Here is an 18,237-nt window from a genome sequence, read left to right on the forward strand (position 1 = left end):
TTTTGGTTGTGAAGTAACCTTTAAGTTGCCCATCACCCTGTAAGTAACCCTTTACCTATGCTCCTGTAAGTAACCCCTGTAGACGATTTTCTAAATGCTCTTATTAAATAAATTAATTAATTAAAAAACACAGAGCCAAATATAGGGATGAAAGCCTTAGAGAGATCAGGGAAATAGGGAAAGCCTCCAATCAACTTTACCTCACCAATTCTACAGCTTCCAAATTCGAGCTACTTCCTGTCTACCCATGCCTTTATATGCCTTGCTTTTCTACCATCTCATTAGCTCTTAGCCCAGCTACCTCACTTCCTTGTCACTGTCTGTACAGACTTCCAGGTCTCTATGGTTGATACTGGGACTAAAGGCATGTATCACCACGATTGGCTCTGTTCCCTAGTATGGCCTTGAACACACAGAGACACTGCCTGATAAGTGATTGGATTAAAGGTATGTGCTGCCTGACTTTGTTTACTTAATCTCTAGGCAAGCTTTATTTATCAAAGCACAAATAAAATATCACCACATTTCATCACAAATAAAATATCACATTTCCCCTTTTTTGTCTAATAAAAATAAAAAAATTTAAAAGGTTATAACAAATATAAGAAAAATTATATACAATAATTACAATAAATGTATACAATATATATAAGCAATAAATACATCAACAATGTCTAGTCTATTTGCATTGACCAATTTAGAGAAAATATTCCATTATCTATCCTATTTTGGTGAGTCCAAAATGTCCCTAATTCACTTTATAGAAGACAGGACTTAAGAGAAAGAGAGAGAAAGAGTTTAGGGGTTAATAACACATGCTGCTCTTGGAGAAGGCTCTGATTCTGTTTCAAACATCCATGTCAAGAGGTTCTAGGAAGATCTGACACCTCTGTCCTCCATGGGTACCTGCACTCATGTGTACATACTGAAACACACACACACACACTTACTCTCTCTCTCTCTCTCTCTCTCTCTCTCTCTCTCTCTCTCTCTCTCTCTCTCACACACACACACACACACACACACACTTTGAAATATCAAAAACAAACCTTTAAAAATTATGTAAGATGGGGGCTGAGGAAAACATTAACTACAAGGAACTCTGGTACACACACAAAAAAAACCCATACAAAACAGAACTACCATGTGATAGAGTAATCCTGCTTCTCTATATATTAGCAATTAAAGATATTTGCACTATTCAGTTTGCTGAAGCTTCATTCTGAAAAGTGTCCATAAAGGAACAATTAAATAAAATCTGCATGTTTATACAATGGCATATATTTTAGCTTTTAAAAAGAAAGAATTTTTTTTTTGTAACAGCGGAAGTAGACATAGAGGAAAACATGCTAAGTGAAATGAGCCAGCCAGACACAGGAAGAGAAATACTAGCTGGCCTTACCTATATATGTGATCTGAGAGAGGGAGACCTATAGAAACAGAGGGGAAAGCAACAGTAGCAAAGGCATGGAAGGTAGATAAATGGTAAGGTGATGACAGAAGAGCCCAAGTTTGAGTCATGCAAGACCTGGAGTTTGTCCATATAGCTTGGCTTCCATAACAATGATATATTGTATATTTAAAATTTTCTAGGAGGGTAGATATATCAAAATAATAAGAACAAAAGAAGGCATATTGAATGATTATGAATATGTTATGGTTTCAAACACATATTTTTATTCTCCAAGTAATACAGACATATATATTAAATATGTACAGCTTTTTAGATATCAATCTCAGTTCTAAAATTGCTTTTGATAAACAATGATTCTTGTTAACATTAAAGCAGTATATTTATATATTCAGAATTCATTCTCAAATAAGTAGTAGACTCGTCCTTTCACTTCACCTTTAGCAAGTGGATTTAAAATTCTGCAGACTCTAATTTATTAAAATTTACTGAAGTGGGAATGACAGTGATTTCCTTTTACTTCTTGGTATGGGACTGCAGTTTTATTAGAATGCTTGCCCTGTGAGCTCAGCAAGGAGCACATTATAATTAGATGAGTATTACAATGGAGACTCTGTTAATGGGATTTTTTAGAAACAGTACAAAGGAAAACCTACAAGAGTACCTCTATTAGACTCTGTATAAGTCAGGGAAACCTGTCTTATGGGACTACTAAAGAAACCAGCATAAATTAGTTAACTGAAGGTCAAATAAAATGACATGATATGTCTTTGGGAAAACTATGAAAATAATCATTGCAGACAGGGAACTGATGGTCAGAGTTGCCTCTGCATAGTTCTAATATGAAAGTGAAGATGGCCATTAGAATATCAGAGACTCTCTATTTTGGTATAAACTTGCATGCCACTTATCAACAAATACTATCAAAAATATACTTTTCTACATATTCCAAGTGTGAAATGATGAAACATCTTATAAGGGAAATATTTTCTTACAGTGTATTTGATGTTAATTTGCTTTCAGATGAAATAAACAATGCATATTTTAAGCATTTACTTTTTTCTGGATATATGCAAAATATGCTAATTGCTTTAAAACTCAGAATATAAAGAAAATATAAGAATACAAATCATGTATAATGCCACAATTGAGAAAATCATCTGCTTGTTTTTAATGTTTTTTCATTTGTATTCATTTATAAAATATTAATGTACCTATTATGTGTGCCTATTTTTCTATCCATCAATTTCTTTGACTATTTTTAGTTTGTCATTTTATTTCTGTAATTTATTTTTTTCATTATCTTGGAAAGATCATATAAAGCAGTCTTAGAAATAAATACAGAAACTTTCATCTAATCAGTTTGAATTTCCTCCAAGGGAAGTTAGAAAAGAAAGGGGTTTTTGTTGTTGTTTTTCTTCTTTATTCATCACAAGTCTGCACTCCCCTTTTTAGGATGCAAAAGAAAATCCTATTCCCAAAGAGGAATAAGAACAGATACTATAAGATGTTTCTCGCTAGTTGATGCTTCATTTTCAGTGCCTAGTTTCTAATTTGGGATGTGAGAGAAGGAAAAGTAAGAGCAAAGGGTTGAGCAGGTAATTTAAATTTTCAGATTTTTTATTTCTGCATGAGAAGATTAATTTACTAGAGTCAGACTCTTAGCTCCTTCATGCTAGTCACAACACACCTGTCTATTCACCCCAGAAAAGGAACTCGTGACAGACCAAAGTGATGATTGCAAGAAAATCCAGCTTTGTGAACCAATGAAATCATATCTGGGTTGCTAACAGGAATATGAATGAGGGGCTGTTTAAACTGAGTAGGGATGACTGGAAATCAGCTGCATCACCACAAAGCCCACATTAACACAGATGATGATTCACCAATCTGCCACCCCGAGCTCTCAGCTCAGCATGTGAACAACTCAACAGTCAATCAGAATATCTTTTCTCTCTGCAGTTTGGCTGATCACAGTTCCCCAATCCTCAGCAATTGTTTACTCCTTTTACATTGCTGGAGAGAAGTCTTAACAATATTTTTTTTTTATCTTGGACTTAGAAAGACCTTTGGTTTACCACCTGAGACTCATGAGCTTCTTCCTCCCTCCCAGAGGGAATGTTTCAATTTAGAGGAACAACACACGGTGAACTTCAAATTCTCAATGCATACCCTAATATAAAATGGGTTCCATGTGGATTTGACAGTTCCTTACTGTTTACATTTGAGCAATCACAGTCAGAGTATTCAAAATAACATAATTTTATTTTTTCTGTTCAATATTTGTTGTTATTTACAGCAAAAGGAAAAATGAAAGGTATTGCTGCAATAAAAATAGTTTTTTTTTTCCTATTTCCTTGAGAAGAAAGCTGGTAACTAAGCTAGAGAAAATGACAGCTAGCACCTATGAGAGTGAAGAAATGTGGGAATGCTCTGTGTGTTTGTCCCCCAAACAACAGGATGGAAGGCTGCTAATTATTTTAAACTATTGTCTATGACCAATAGTACTTCTCCTACTACATTTGGAACTGCATGTCACCTAAGGAGTTGTTTGCATGGAAGGTATATGCAAACACTAAGAGATAAGTTGCTTATTATTGTTATTGTTATTCCTTCTTTAAGACAAGGTCTCACTTGACTGGCCTGGAACTTGCTATATAGACCAGGCTGACCTCAGATTCATAGACATATGCCTCTCTCTGCTTCATGAGTACTAGGATTAAATTAAAGTCATGCACCACCATTCCAAGCCCACACCTTTATTTTTGTTAATGTTGAAATTAAGGAAAACCAGACTGCAACTCACAGCTCCAGGGAAGCTAGATAGTAAAGAGGACCCTAGAAAAGACACAGGGGTCACCCAGAGACAGAGAAATGGATGAGATATATCTACATGAGCAAACTGGGGGTGAGGGGAGTAATGGAGGTTAAGGATGAGGGAAAGAGAGCTTAGGGGAGTGGGAGGTCCTAGCTGGATCAGGAACAGAGTGGGAGAACAAGGAAACAGATACCATGATAAATGAAGACACCATGGGAATAGGAAGAGGCAGAGTGCTAAAGAGGTCCCCAGGAATACACAAAGATACCTCCACCATAGACTACTGGCAATGGTCAGAGGGTGCCTGAGCTGACCTCTGGTGATTGGATAGCCGAACACTCTAACTGTCATGATAGAACCCTTATCCACTAACTGATGGAAGCAGATGCAGAGATCACAGCCGGGTCCCAGGTGGAGCTCCAAGAGTCCAATCAACAAGAGAGAGGAGGGATTATATGAGCCAGAGATATCGAGAACATGATTGGAAAAAAGTACAGAGACAACTAGCCAAAACTAGTGGAAACACATGAACTGTGAACCAATAGCTGAGGAGCCCCCATGGAACTGGACTAGGCCTTCTGGATAAGTGAGACAGTTGATTAGCTTGAACTGTTAAGGGGGCCCCCAAGCGGTGACACCAGGACCTGTCCTTAGACCATGAGCTGGCTGTTTGGAACCTGGGGCTTATGCAGGGACACTTTGCTCAAGGGAGTCCTTGCCCTGGAAGAGATGGGAATGGGGGATAGGTTGGGAGGAGGCCGGGGCTGGGTGTGGGAGGGGGAGGACAGGGGAATCCGTGGCTGATATGTAAAATTAGATTAAATTATAAAATAAAAAAGACCAAAGGCTGTGGAGCCCCCAACTGGATCAGGTCCTCTGGATAAGTGAGACAGCTGATTAGCATGAACTGTTTGGAAGGCCCCCAGGCAGTGGGACCAGGACCTGTCCCTAGTGCATGAGCCGGCTTTTTGGAACCTAGGAACTATGCTGAGACACTTTGCTTAACCTTGGTGCATGAAGGAGGGGCTTGGATCTGCCTCAACTGAATGTACCAGGTTCTGCTGACTTCCCAGGGGAGACCTTGCCTTGGAGGAGGTTGTGGGGGAAAGCTGAGAGGTGAGAGGAGGAAGGACAGGGAAATCTGTAGTTGATATGTAAAATGAATAGAAAATCTCTTAATAAAAATTTTTTAAAGTACATTACAGGACACATAAATATGTTCAGATTTGTTGCCGAAACCTGTACGAATACATGAAATTGGCCTTAACTTCTAAGGATGGAATAGTTACTATGACTCTAGGACATTTTACTCCTCAATTTAAAACAAAGGTTTGAGCATTGGATTTGGAAATGCTATTGATCTAATTTTAGATGAATAAATTCATAACTTGTATTAGCTACTTTTCCTTTTGTGTTACAAAAATACCTGACAAGGTCATTTTAATGAATGATGGGGTTATTTTAGTTCACAATTTAAGAAGATACAGTCCATCATGGAAGGTATGAGAAAATTCATGGTGACAGGGGCTGCTTTTAGGACTACATACTCATAGAGCTTGTGAAATGGAGATCAGGGAATCTTAGCACTCAGCTCACTTTATCTTTTTTGTTGTTCTTCCTTTTTACTTATTCTGTGTCCTAACCCATAGGATAACACACTCCACATTCAGGTTGTGTTCTCTGTCTTGCATTAAGATACTCAGGAATTACCCTCATCGATATGTCAAAGATCTGGGTCTTAGCTGTTTATTCAGAAGAACAGGTTTCTGAGCACCTACTTTAGGCAGTTGACAACCATCTGTAACTCCAGCTTCAAGGACTCAGTGCCCTCTTGTGACGTCCCCAGGTACATTTCAGTGGTGCATAATTGTACATATGGACAAGACACTAGTATACATATATTTTTTTAAATCACATTTTAATATATTTATCATGGTTATATCAAACAAGACCTTAGAAGCGCCTACCAATGTTACTACACCTTTTGTTGTAAACAATTTTAATAATTAAAATTATTTGCATTTATGCTATTCATGTTTAATTATTGGTACATGAATTTATAGTTGCTGATTTTTATAGCACAATGGACCTCTGTTTGTCAATATTAGAGTCTATTTTACTATTGTACTTCACTTATGCTTTCCTCAAAATGCTTTGGGGTTTTCTTTGTGTCTGTTGAGCTTGGGGGTTCAGAATAGTGCTGGGGAAATATTTACTTCCCAAGTGTTTTAAGAAAAGTAATTTTAATGAAATCTGTCTTTCTAGATACAATCTAATTAATTTCCTTTACTTAAAACCTGAACTGAATCATAAGCACTGAGAGAGAGAGAGAGAAAGAGAGAGAGAGAGAGAGAGAGAGAGAGAGACTAAATGTGAGAATTAAATATTTATTCTTCCTTCTTCACATTATGTCTGTTAGAAGCACACTCAAGTCAATTATTTGTCTGCATCTTTAAAAATGCAACTTCTCAGTCAGGTGGTGTTAGCATACACCTCCAATCCCAGCACTCAGGAGGCAGAGACAGATGGATCTCTGAGTTCAAGGCCATCTACAGAATAAGCTCAGTACAGCCAGGGTTTCCCACTCACCTCCCAAAAAGAACTTCTCTAGATGTCACCATGGTAGAACATATCCCAAAACTGTCCTTCTCTTTCTTTTTCTTCCAAGTTGATGTTCTTTTGACAACTGACCCTTTGACATTTATTTTATAAAAATACTCCTAGGTTATATGATTGTTTCATGGGATAGCACTTCTAGTTTTATAAAATGATAATACCTAATACTTTCCGATAAGCTAATTATCTTTGGTTGTAAATACAAACAGGGATCCTGGAATAGGGTTGCTGGTGTCAAATTCTGGCTCTGCTAGTAACACTTGAGAGCATACTCCTAAACATCTCTTTGTTAATGCAGACTACATGTTACAGTTTATGATAAGGGAAATAATTTTACCTACCTCTTATGGTTTTCATGAATATAAAGTAAGGTCAATATTCAGATTCTACAATAAATAGTCAACATATATGTTCAATAATACTTAAACACGGTACATTTTTATAATTCCAAATCTTGACATGGGTGTCACTGTCCACACTGTTCACATGCCTGAAAGATTAGTCACTTTCAGTTTCACCCCTGTCATTCATTCCGTTACAAAACTGATGCTTTATCTGAAAAAAAAAATACTAGCTGGCTCTAGCTTTCAGTTTTTTTCAGGAATGAGCATGGCTCTGTAGCACTGAGTTTGATGATGGCAGCAGGCAGAAACAAATGTGTCAACAGTGGATGTTTATTTCATTTAATATTTCCATTAGTAATCTGAGATACAATTTTAAATATTCAGTAGAAGTCCCTAAAGCTCAAATGGGCCAACCACCCTGACCCAAATAACACAGCTGATAAGTGTAGTAGGAATTTCCTATTAATATCAGATTATATACACTTTGTTTCAATGGGATGAAGGAAAAATACATTTAGAGGATTTTTTTTTAGGGAAAATTGAGTTTCACTTGTGGTTTGAAAGGTCACAGGTACTGGCATTTCTCAAACTTCACAGCTTATGAAGAGATTTCTAGAAGCTGGATTAGACAAAATTGTGAACCTCCCTCAGTTAAACTAGATGTCTTCCAGAAACAATTAATTTGAAACCATACCATCCTTTATATATCATGATATACAGTGTCAATTTATTTACTTACAAATTTAATTAATACAATTCTGCAAGGCAAGTACATTATGCACTACAGCAGTACACATTAATACCTGGCATAAAAAGATGTATTTAACATGGTATGTAATATGACGCACTGAACCAAATCTGCTTTGTCTTGATCACCAAATAGGCAGACAGAATGTAATCCAAATACTTAATTGCCAAGTTAGACTGCATCTTAAAATGTTCATGTCATTATCACCCAAATCTAGGAATTGACTACAAGGACCGCAGAAATATTTTTAGCAAAAACTGTGCCCTTATTTAACTAATAACAGTTCATGGTATTATTTTTGCTTAGATATTTGAGGGTTTTATAAAAATAATTTTAAGAAATCATTAAAATGAACTATTTTCATAGGCTTCTCCACATAAAAAGGAGAAACATAAAGTCTTGAATATAGTGCTTGTTATTAAATTAAAGTTAATATTTACTGTTTGAATTTATTACAGCAGATGTCCTCAACTCCGATTTTAGTACAATTTGGTACATATATAATTTTAAAAGATCATGTACGCCTATCAAATGCCATTTAGAACATCATATTTGATTCCATGACAAAAAAAAGGAACAGCTTTTCCATATTTGCAGGAAACTTTAGTAAACATATGACATACTACAAAAGAGAAAGTTTTCATTTTTTGAGTTGTGTGTGAACCAATTTTCTTTCTTTTTCTTTTTCTCTCTTCCTTCCATCTATCCTTCCTTCCTTCCTTCCTTTCTTTCTTTCCTTCTTTCTTTCTTTCTTTCTTTCTTTCTTTCTTTCTTTCTTTCTTTCTTTCTTTCTTTCTTTCTTTCTTTCTTTCTTTTTTGTAGTTTTGGTGCCTGTCCTGGATCTTGCTCTGTAGACCAGGCTGACCTTGAACTCACAGAGATCCGCCTGGCTCTGCCTCCCAAGTACTGGGATTAAAGGTGTGTGCCCCTACTGCCTGTCTCCAGTTTTATTTATTACTGATTTTGTGTTGTTTGTCAGCTCATGACGTTTTAGTAGCTGTGTACTATATTAACTACAGAATTGTATAATTCTGTAGTTTTTCTCTTCCCTCATTTGGCACAAAAGATCTGAAAAAAAAACTGCAGTGGATACAAGTTGGTCCATAATTCCATAGTAATATAAATAAGGATATTGAATTTTTTCAGTTTTCTCTTGTTAAATGGCAAATAGATAATAGGTGCTTTTAATAATTATTTAATGAAAGTTAATGTGTCCTGGTTACTATTACTGTACACAACCTCTGCATAACTTTTAAAATAAGTTGACAGTTTTATTTTGTGCCCAGATTGTGTGAATTAGAAATTTATACATCAGAACAGACATGGTGTAACTTTGCTCTTTGAACTCTGGGAGCTAAGCTGTGAAACCCAAGGCATCCCTTAAACATTTTCTTACTTTAAGTTTCTCTATTGTTACATGCCATTTCAGACACTGTTCCAGGAAGAATAGATAAGAAAGTGAAGAAAATTATAAAAACTGACAGATTATCATTATGGGCAGTTGGGAACAATCTGCTGGTGCCCATCTAGCTACAGAGGACTTAGAAGCTAGAATATTTAAACAAATGTAATTTTATCATTTGAGGACTGACACCAAGCTAGTTTGCAGCAAGCATTTGCTTCCACTGGCAAGGAAACCTTCAAATAGAGAAGAGAGACTTTCCAAGCCCTTGAGGCAAGGAGCTGTCAAACTATGTGGGAATCATCTACCATAGCTGCCAGTGGAGTCCATGTGGACCTGGGCAATATAGCATAGGATGCTAACAACATCTGTTCCATCTATTTTATTCTTTGATAATTATTTTTATAAATATAATGTTTGAACATGTTTTAAAATAAGCATATGATCTAAAAGATTTACAAAAATTAATGTTTTTTTATTGCACATATTTTGACCCTTAAACCTCATCCCTCCAGAGGTAATTATTTACACCTCTTAGTACTGACATCTATTTACTTCCACATTTCTACGCAATATAAAAACATTTTGATATCTCAGTTTTGTAACTCATGTGTTGTTCTGCTATTACAGCAATTAAGAATGGTGAATTGTTTTGAGAATAAATTGTTTCCAAGAAGAGGAAATATCATTTGATCATCCCAGTTAATTGCCAATTTGAATAATTATAACATTCTAACTCAAATATAATCTTTTCATAATTTCAAAGATAATCTTTAATTGTCTTCGAGTTTGCAGATGTTAGGATTGAGAATTAGTATGCCATTATAAGCACCACATCTTTGCAGTGTCTATATTCAGCTGATTTTTCTTATTTTAACATTCTTTGTTGGAGAGTTTATGGCATTCCCATTAATACTCACATACTAGTATTTTCTGAATTTTGTAGTTGGTATGATTATTATTCTCTAATCTGGCCCATTGTGCCTTTTAATCTTTATGTTTATGCCTTTAATTTCTGGAAAAGTATTTGGTTTGATTTTGTTTTTTATTCTTATTTGAAAATTTTATTTCTAGTGATTTTTTCCCTCTACATTCTTTCTATATAAGTTTAATGAATTAAATATAAACTTCTGGCTTGAGCCTTTCCTTTCTTCTCCTGTTTTCCAGACCTTACTGATTTTCCTGCTTATTAACTTTATTGAATCTGCATTTTGGTGTGGGTGGTTTTAATTTCAATGAAAATAATTTTCAATCTCTTATTCTTAATAGAAGTTATTTTCCAGTTCCATTTATGTCATATCTCCATAAATACTATCACAGGAACATTTTGTTTTATTTCACTGAGTGCATTATTACAATTTACTAGAATTTTATATTGCATTCATAAAGTTTTCCTCTACAATATTTTTTGTACCTGTGTTTCATTTTCTTCCTTTCACATTAGAAGCTTTACTTATAATTAGAAGTATTGCTGTCAACTCATGTCAAGAAGAGATCAAGCATATATGCAATTGCTTCAGCATAATAACATTTTCACCTAAGGATGACCAGAGAGTAGGTGAGCAATCGGAAGAACAGGTCTGTGTTGTAGTCCTGAATGCCACAGAACTCTCCCTGTGGAATACATTACTCTGTATCATCCTGATACATGTGATTTCTGTGGTATATGATTTTATATTTAAAATTTCCCCGAGAGTACTGCCCATATTTTCAGTTTTAATCTTTTCATTTAGTTGCTTTGCTTGGTTTTCTTTGAGATTTGATAGACAAGGCTTCACCATATAGCTCAAACCAGTTTGGAACTTGTTATACAGACCAAGTCAGCCTGTCACAACCTCCCAATTGCTGCCATTATAGGTACATGCCACCATACCCAGCTTAACTGATTCTTAAAAGGTAATCTTATCCAAAAAACACAATGGCTCTGGTGATTATAGTCCAACAGACAAAAGTACTTGCTTCTCTTGCAAGGAGATCCAGGTCTGGTTTCCAGTAATCATATTAGGTAGATCACAACTGCCTATAATCTTAGTTTGGAGAGACCCAACATCCTCCTCTGACCTCTGTTGGCACCTTGAGGCAAGAAGTGCACTCAGGCCCATATATATACATATAAAATAATAAAATAAATGTTTGTGAGTACCTGTGAGTTATATGATGGTAGATAAATATCACCTGAGTTTCAATAATACTTTCATACAGAAGGTACCAGAAAGAATCATCAGAGATTAGTTCTAATCATGAGATGGGAAAGTGGTTTGGTATTCTTTAAAATTAGATATAAAATGGTATATTAGGGAGTGTATGTATTTTTTAACCAAAACTAAAAAATATAAGAAAATAGAAGCAAAACAAATAGAAACACTGATTTTTGAAGATATTGAACATGTAGCAAAAAGTACAATAATCCTTGAGACATAAGAAGCAAATTGGGAGTTTCTGCTTCTATTTCAATTTCCAAGGCACAGTGCAGGTGAGAAGATCCAGGCACATCTTCAAAGACTCCTTCAAATTAGACAAGAAGCTGAGAATAAAGGGAAAATAAGGTAACTTAGATTTTAGGAGAGAGTAATAAAGGGGTAGTTTCATAGAAAGAAATAGGTATCTAAACATAAGAGGCATAAAGAAATCTAAATAAACATGATTAGAGAAGAAACTCTCCAAGACACATTAGAATCAGGATATCAAAAACACAAAGTAAACAAATAGACCTAATAATATCACAAGAAAAAAACCACTTTCGTACAAAGGTATAATTATCAGAATTATTCCAGATTTTATAGCACAAAATAAATTATTTTAAGCTCTGAAAGTAAGCAATGATGATCTAAGAATGTCATAACCTGCAAAACTACCTTCAAAATTGATGAAGAAATAAAGGTATTTCAAGACAAACAAAATTAAGGCAATTCACAAATACCAAGACAACATTGTAGAAATTCTTTATTATTGTTAATATTACTATTGTTATTATTATTGGCATTCTGACCACAGGTTGTAAACTCCCTTCCTCCTCTCCTCCCAGTACCCCCCAACATCCCTCTATCTCCTCACCCCTCATTCCCAGTTTCTCTTCAGAAAAGGGAAGGCTTCCCATGGATATTAACTAATCTTAGCATATCAAATTGTAGTAAGACGAGCACCTCCCCTAGTATTAAGGCTGGGCAAGGTGACCCAGTAAGAGGAACAGGATCCCAAAAGCCAGCAGAAGAGTAAGAGACAGTCCTGGCTCCCACTATTTGGAGTCTCACAGGAACACCAAGCTACATAACCATAACATATATGCAGAGTACCTAGGAGCCCCTAGGAGCCAAGGTAAGTTGATTCTGCAGGTTTACTTGTGGTGTCCTTGACCACTCTGGTTTCTACAATCCTTCCTCCCTTCACAGGATTCTCCAAGCTAGGCCTATTGTCTAACCATGGTCTGTTTCCATCAATTACTGGGTGAAGCCTCCTTGATGACAATTGGAATAGGCATTAGTGGAGTACTTTATAGGGAGAAAAATTTAAGATAGCTTATCTACAGATAAACAAATTAGACTGGAAAAGAGAACAACCAAACTTAACAAATCAACTTAGCAAATTTTGAGAATTTGCTAAGCTTGATATGCAAGCAGAAAAAGAAATACCAATAATACAGCAAAATAGAACATCACCTAACAAATTCATTGGAAATAATCAGCCCCTTTTTATAGTGACCTTACTTGTAAATTGACTCGATTTATCACCAAAATGGTACAAACTAATGGACTAGATTTAAAAAAAAAACATATATAGCAAAACAAACAAACAAGCAAAAAACTAAAAAACAAAACAAAACAAAACAACTCAAGAGCTTAACTATATGCTATGTTTAAGAAACACAACTAACCAGTAAAGGTACATGTCTTAGTTACTATTCTATTGCTGTGAAGAGACACTATGTCCAAGGCAATCCATAAAAGAGGGCATTTAATTTGGAGCTTCCTTGCAGTTTCAGAGGGTGAGTCTCTTATAATAGTGGGAAGCAGACAGCAGGGCACTGAAACAGTAGCTGAGAGCTTTATATCCAGATCCACAGGGAGTAAGTAAACAGGGCAAGAGACACTTGGTCTAACATGGGCTTTTGAAACGTCAAAGCTCAACCTCGGTGATAAACCTCCTCTAACAAGGCCATACCTCTTACTTCTTCCCAAATAGTGCATCAAGGGGATCTGGGGATTACTAAGCATGCAAATATATGAGCCTAAAAGGGCAATTCTAATTCAAGCAACCACAAAATCCCAGAACCTAGTATTAAATGATGGAAAACAAACTATCAAGCTAAAGGAAAAGGCAAACAAGATGATGTAGCCATACTTAAATTAGCCAAAGTAAACTTCAAATCCAAACTAATTTGAAAAGCTAAAAAGGGACACTATAGGAAATGACTACAGAAAGCCACAACCAATCAAAATACAGTTTTGTGGAGCCTAGACTCAATGGATACATTTACAAAACTATCCCCACCTAAGGCTCAGGGAGCATTGCAGAAGATGGGGTAAAAAATTTCTAAGAACTAGAAGATCAGGGAATTTGTTGTGAGACCATGTCTCCTAGTAATTTCCCCATAAAATCTTACTAGTGTGACTGCCTGAAAGTGAGCTTAACAAGGATGACTACCATAGAGATACCAAAGAATATAGGGGAAAGCCAATGAAACCTCAACCCTACATAAAAAAATCTATGAGCTATTAAGGAATGCTAAGAGTAGGAGAAATAGTCTTCTAATAAAAGAGTACAACAATTGGCTATCCAATACCAAATGGTCAGCCCTGAAAATGTGCATACAACTACATTATACAGACTGAATATGTTATATTTAGGAATATATATATATATATATATATATATATATATATATATGTGTGTGTGTGTGTGTGTGTGTGTCTATATATACATATATATGTTATATTACATATTATTTTATATTATATAATTACATATTGGGATTAATCCACAGAGTCTATTTAATGCTAAAAGGAATTTATTTGTGGTTGAACTCACACCACTGGAAATTTATCATAGGGTCCAGGAAAGCTGAACTTTTTTATGTTGCATGCTGAACGGCTTGATCCAAGATCTCAGCATCCAGAACTACAAAGTAGCCAAAAACAAGGGCATTTGTACATCCTAGGACTTCTGGGTCCCCAGTGGTTATGCCTCAGAGGCTGATACCCCAAGATCATAAGCAGGAGCATCAGCAACAGCTGCCTCACTAGGGGCGGTGCTTTGGGGCATGGCTCAATCAGCTACCTACTACAATTACACATTATATATTATATATGCATGCAATAATATTTATTTAAAAAGAGGCCATGAATTTGAAAGAGAGTAAGGGAGGATGTGGAAGGGTGTGGAAGGAAGCAAGAGAAAGGAAAAAAGTTGTAAATATATTAAAAGCCCCAAATTTAAAAGAAAATTAAGGAGGTACACTACATATTAATGAAAGTAACAAGTCATCACAAATGTGTAACAGTTGTAAACCTTTATGCACCAAATATTGGAGTTCATAATTGAATAAAACAAACACTAAAAGACAATAAACACCACATACATCCCAATACAATAACAGTAAGAACTTTTTTCTTTTTCTTTTTTTTAAACAAAATTTTGACCATAACAGAATTGTAGTATAAGTACCTCGGTGTTTTAACTTGAAATAAGGACACTGGTATATTGCTTTTGCACTCAGTATCAGGAATGTACTAATGTCTTTATTCAAAAATACAAAATAAATTGTCTACAGCAGTAAACCATTATATATTTATTGTCAATGGAAACAAGTAACTGGTGTGATCAGCCAGCCAGCCCCTTCTTCAGTTATTTCTTCAGGTGACTTCTCTGAAGTTATTGGTGAAGAATCTGCCTTGAGCTTCTGGTCACAATTAACTGATGAGGGTAAAAATCTCTTCTTGGAGTTAGAACATGCCACTTTCCCTACACCCTCCCATTACACACATTGCTTCCATTCCAGGGACATTCTCTTCTGTAGAATTTTCTATCACTACAGCTTCCACTGTACTTATCAATTAGGCTGCTCCAGCAGCATCCAGTGTTGCAGTTCATGTAAACATTGTGGGATCAATGATTCACCTTTCCATCATGTGCACTAGAATCCAAGGCTTGGAGTCACTAAAACAATCCCCTAGAACAAAGCCTTCTTCCAGAGCTGCTTTTGTAGAATTAGAGCATTTGTAACTCTGTCTTTTCTTTTACTTCAACAACACTTGTCCTTCCAATCTTAAGCATGGCTGCTCCATTGGAAGATTAACCAGCTGATCATTCAGCTATTCCTTTCATATTCAATAGTTGTGATGTGTATCTGCCCAGCTATTTCTTGAATACAGTTTTTAGTTTGAGCTTTGTCATCCTTTCCTTTCAAAAACATAGCATCATCTTTGATGACAATGACCTCTCCTACTTAAGTCATGAGCTTGAACATCTTTAAGATTTACATTCTAACCTCTCTTTTTTAAATACTGCACCACCAGTAACTATAGCCATTATCTTTAAGCCAGTTCTTTCTACTATTCCTCAAACCCTGGAGCTTTAGCTGCTACAAGTGAAGACCAATGTTTAGCCTGTTTAATTCAAGAGTGCTTTGAAGCTTCTGTGATTATGGCCAGGGGCTTCCCATGAGCACTAGCAATTTCAAAAGCAGGTACAATGGACTGAACACAGAAAATTTCTTTTTATTCAACAGAACATATGCATCATGGAATTCACAAGTTGAATTTTGATGTGTTAGAAAAATATGGGTAAATACAGCATCCGTCAAACTTCATTCCTTCAATTATTTGTAATCCATCATTCAGGTTTTTTTCAAACTTCACTGTGATGACACCTTTTCTTCCAACCATTTTCATTGCATCAGAAATGTTATTTCCAATGTTTTTGTCTCCATTCCCAGAAATTGTATCAGAGAGAGCAATTTCTTCAGGGGTTGTCACAAGTTTAGACTGTTTTTGTTTGATTGTTCATTTTAAATTTGGCAATTACAGCAACACAGGCAACAACACACCTTTCCTGATTTCTGCTGTGTTAACACCTTTGGTAATCTTCTCAAAGCATTCCTTAGCAATAGAACATACCAGAATAGTAGCAGAGATGGTGCAATCAACAGCCTTTTCATTTCTGTTATTGCCAACATCTTTAGCAACTTTAGTTGACATTTTTATTGTATTTTTAATTTTATAATTTAATTTAATTTTACATATCAGCCACGGATTCCCCTGTCCTCCCTCCTCCTGCCCCGCACCCTTTCCCCAGCCCACCCCCCATTCCCATCTCCTCCAGGGCAATGACTCCCCTGGGGATTCAGCTCAACTTGGTAGATTCAGTACAGGCAGGTCCAGTCCTCTCCTCCCAGGCTGAGCAAAGTGTCCCTGCATAGGCCCCAGGTTCCAAATAGCCAGCTCATGCACTAAGGATAGATCCTGGTCCCACAGCCTGGGTGCCCCCCAAACAGTTCAAGCTAATCAACTCTCTCACTTATCCAGAGGGCCTGATCCAGTTCCATGGGGGCTCGTCAGCTATTGGTTCATAGATCATGTGTTTTCACTAGTTTGGCTATTTGTCCCTGTGCTTTTTCCAGTCTTGGTCTCAACAATTCTCACTCATACAATCCCTCCTCTTTCTCGCCGATTGGACTCCTAGAACTCCACCTGGGGCCTGACCAAGGATCTCTGCGTCTACTTCCATCAGTCATTGGAGGAGAGTTCTAGCATGACAGTTGGGCTGTTTGGCCATCCTATCAGCAGAGTAGGTCAGTTTGGGCTTTCTCTCGACCATTGCCAGTAGTCTATTGTGGAGGTATCTTTGTGGATTTCTGGGGACCTCTCTAGCACTTTCCTTCTTTCCTATCCCCATGGGTTCTTCATTTATCATGGTATCTCTTTTCTTGTTCTCCCTCTCTGTTCTTGATCCAGCTGGTATCTCCTGCTCCCCTAAGCTCTCTTTCCCTCAACCCTTGCCCTTCATTACCCCCCCTCAAGTCCAGTTTGCTCATGTAGATCTCATTCATTTAAATTCCTACTTTCTCTTCTATCAAGTTCAGATTCATAAATTCATAAAACTCGATTTATGTTGAGGTCTTTTATCCACTTGGACTTAAGTTTTGTGCATGGTGACAGATATGGATCTGTTTGCAGCCTTCTACATGTTGACATCCAGTTATGCCAGCACCATTTGTTGAAGATGCTTTTTTTTTCCATGGTACTGTTTTGGCTTCTTTGTCAAAAATTATATGTTCATAGGTGTGAGGATTATTGTTAGGGTCTTCAATTCAATTCCATTGGTCCACATGTCGGTTTTTATGCCAGTACCAAGCTGTTTTTATTACTGTAGCTCTATAGTAGAGCTTGAGATCGGGGATTGGGATGCCTCCAGAGGTTGTTTTATTGTACAGGATTCTTTTGGCTATCCTGGGTTTTTTGTTTTTCCATATAAAGTTGAGTATTGCTTTTTCCAGGTCTGTGAAGAATTGTGTTGGTATTTTGATGGGCATTGTATTAAATCTGTAGATTGCTTTTGGTAAGACTGCCATTTTTACTTATGTTAATCCTGCCTATCTGTGAGCATGGGAGATCTTTCCATTCTCTGATATCTTCTTCCATTTCTTTCTTCAGAGACTTTTTATATTTATCTTGTAAATCAATTGATTTTGCAACAGTGACCCCATTTTTTTTGTAATTCTGAGACTTCCCCATCTCTGTTCAATAATCTCTGCTCACACTTGGGAGGCAGAGGCAGGCAGATCTCAGTGGGTTCCAGGCCAGTCCAGTCCACAAAGGGAGTTCTAGGACAGCCAGGATTGTTGCACAGAGAAACCCTGACTCAGAAAAAGTCAGAGCTAAAATATATTATAGATGAACTAGA

General features: G+C 36.4%; 1 pseudogene; it reads right to left on the reverse strand.

Annotated features, from left to right (window-relative positions):
* Positions 1 to 15,449: 15,449 nt before the first annotated feature.
* On the reverse strand, positions 15,450 to 16,532 carry LOC118574691 (annotated as a pseudogene).
* Positions 16,533 to 18,237: the final 1,705 nt, after the last annotated feature.

Source organism: Onychomys torridus, chromosome X (genome assembly GCF_903995425.1).
Source record: "Onychomys torridus chromosome X, mOncTor1.1, whole genome shotgun sequence".
NCBI lineage: Eukaryota > Metazoa > Chordata > Mammalia > Rodentia > Cricetidae > Onychomys > Onychomys torridus.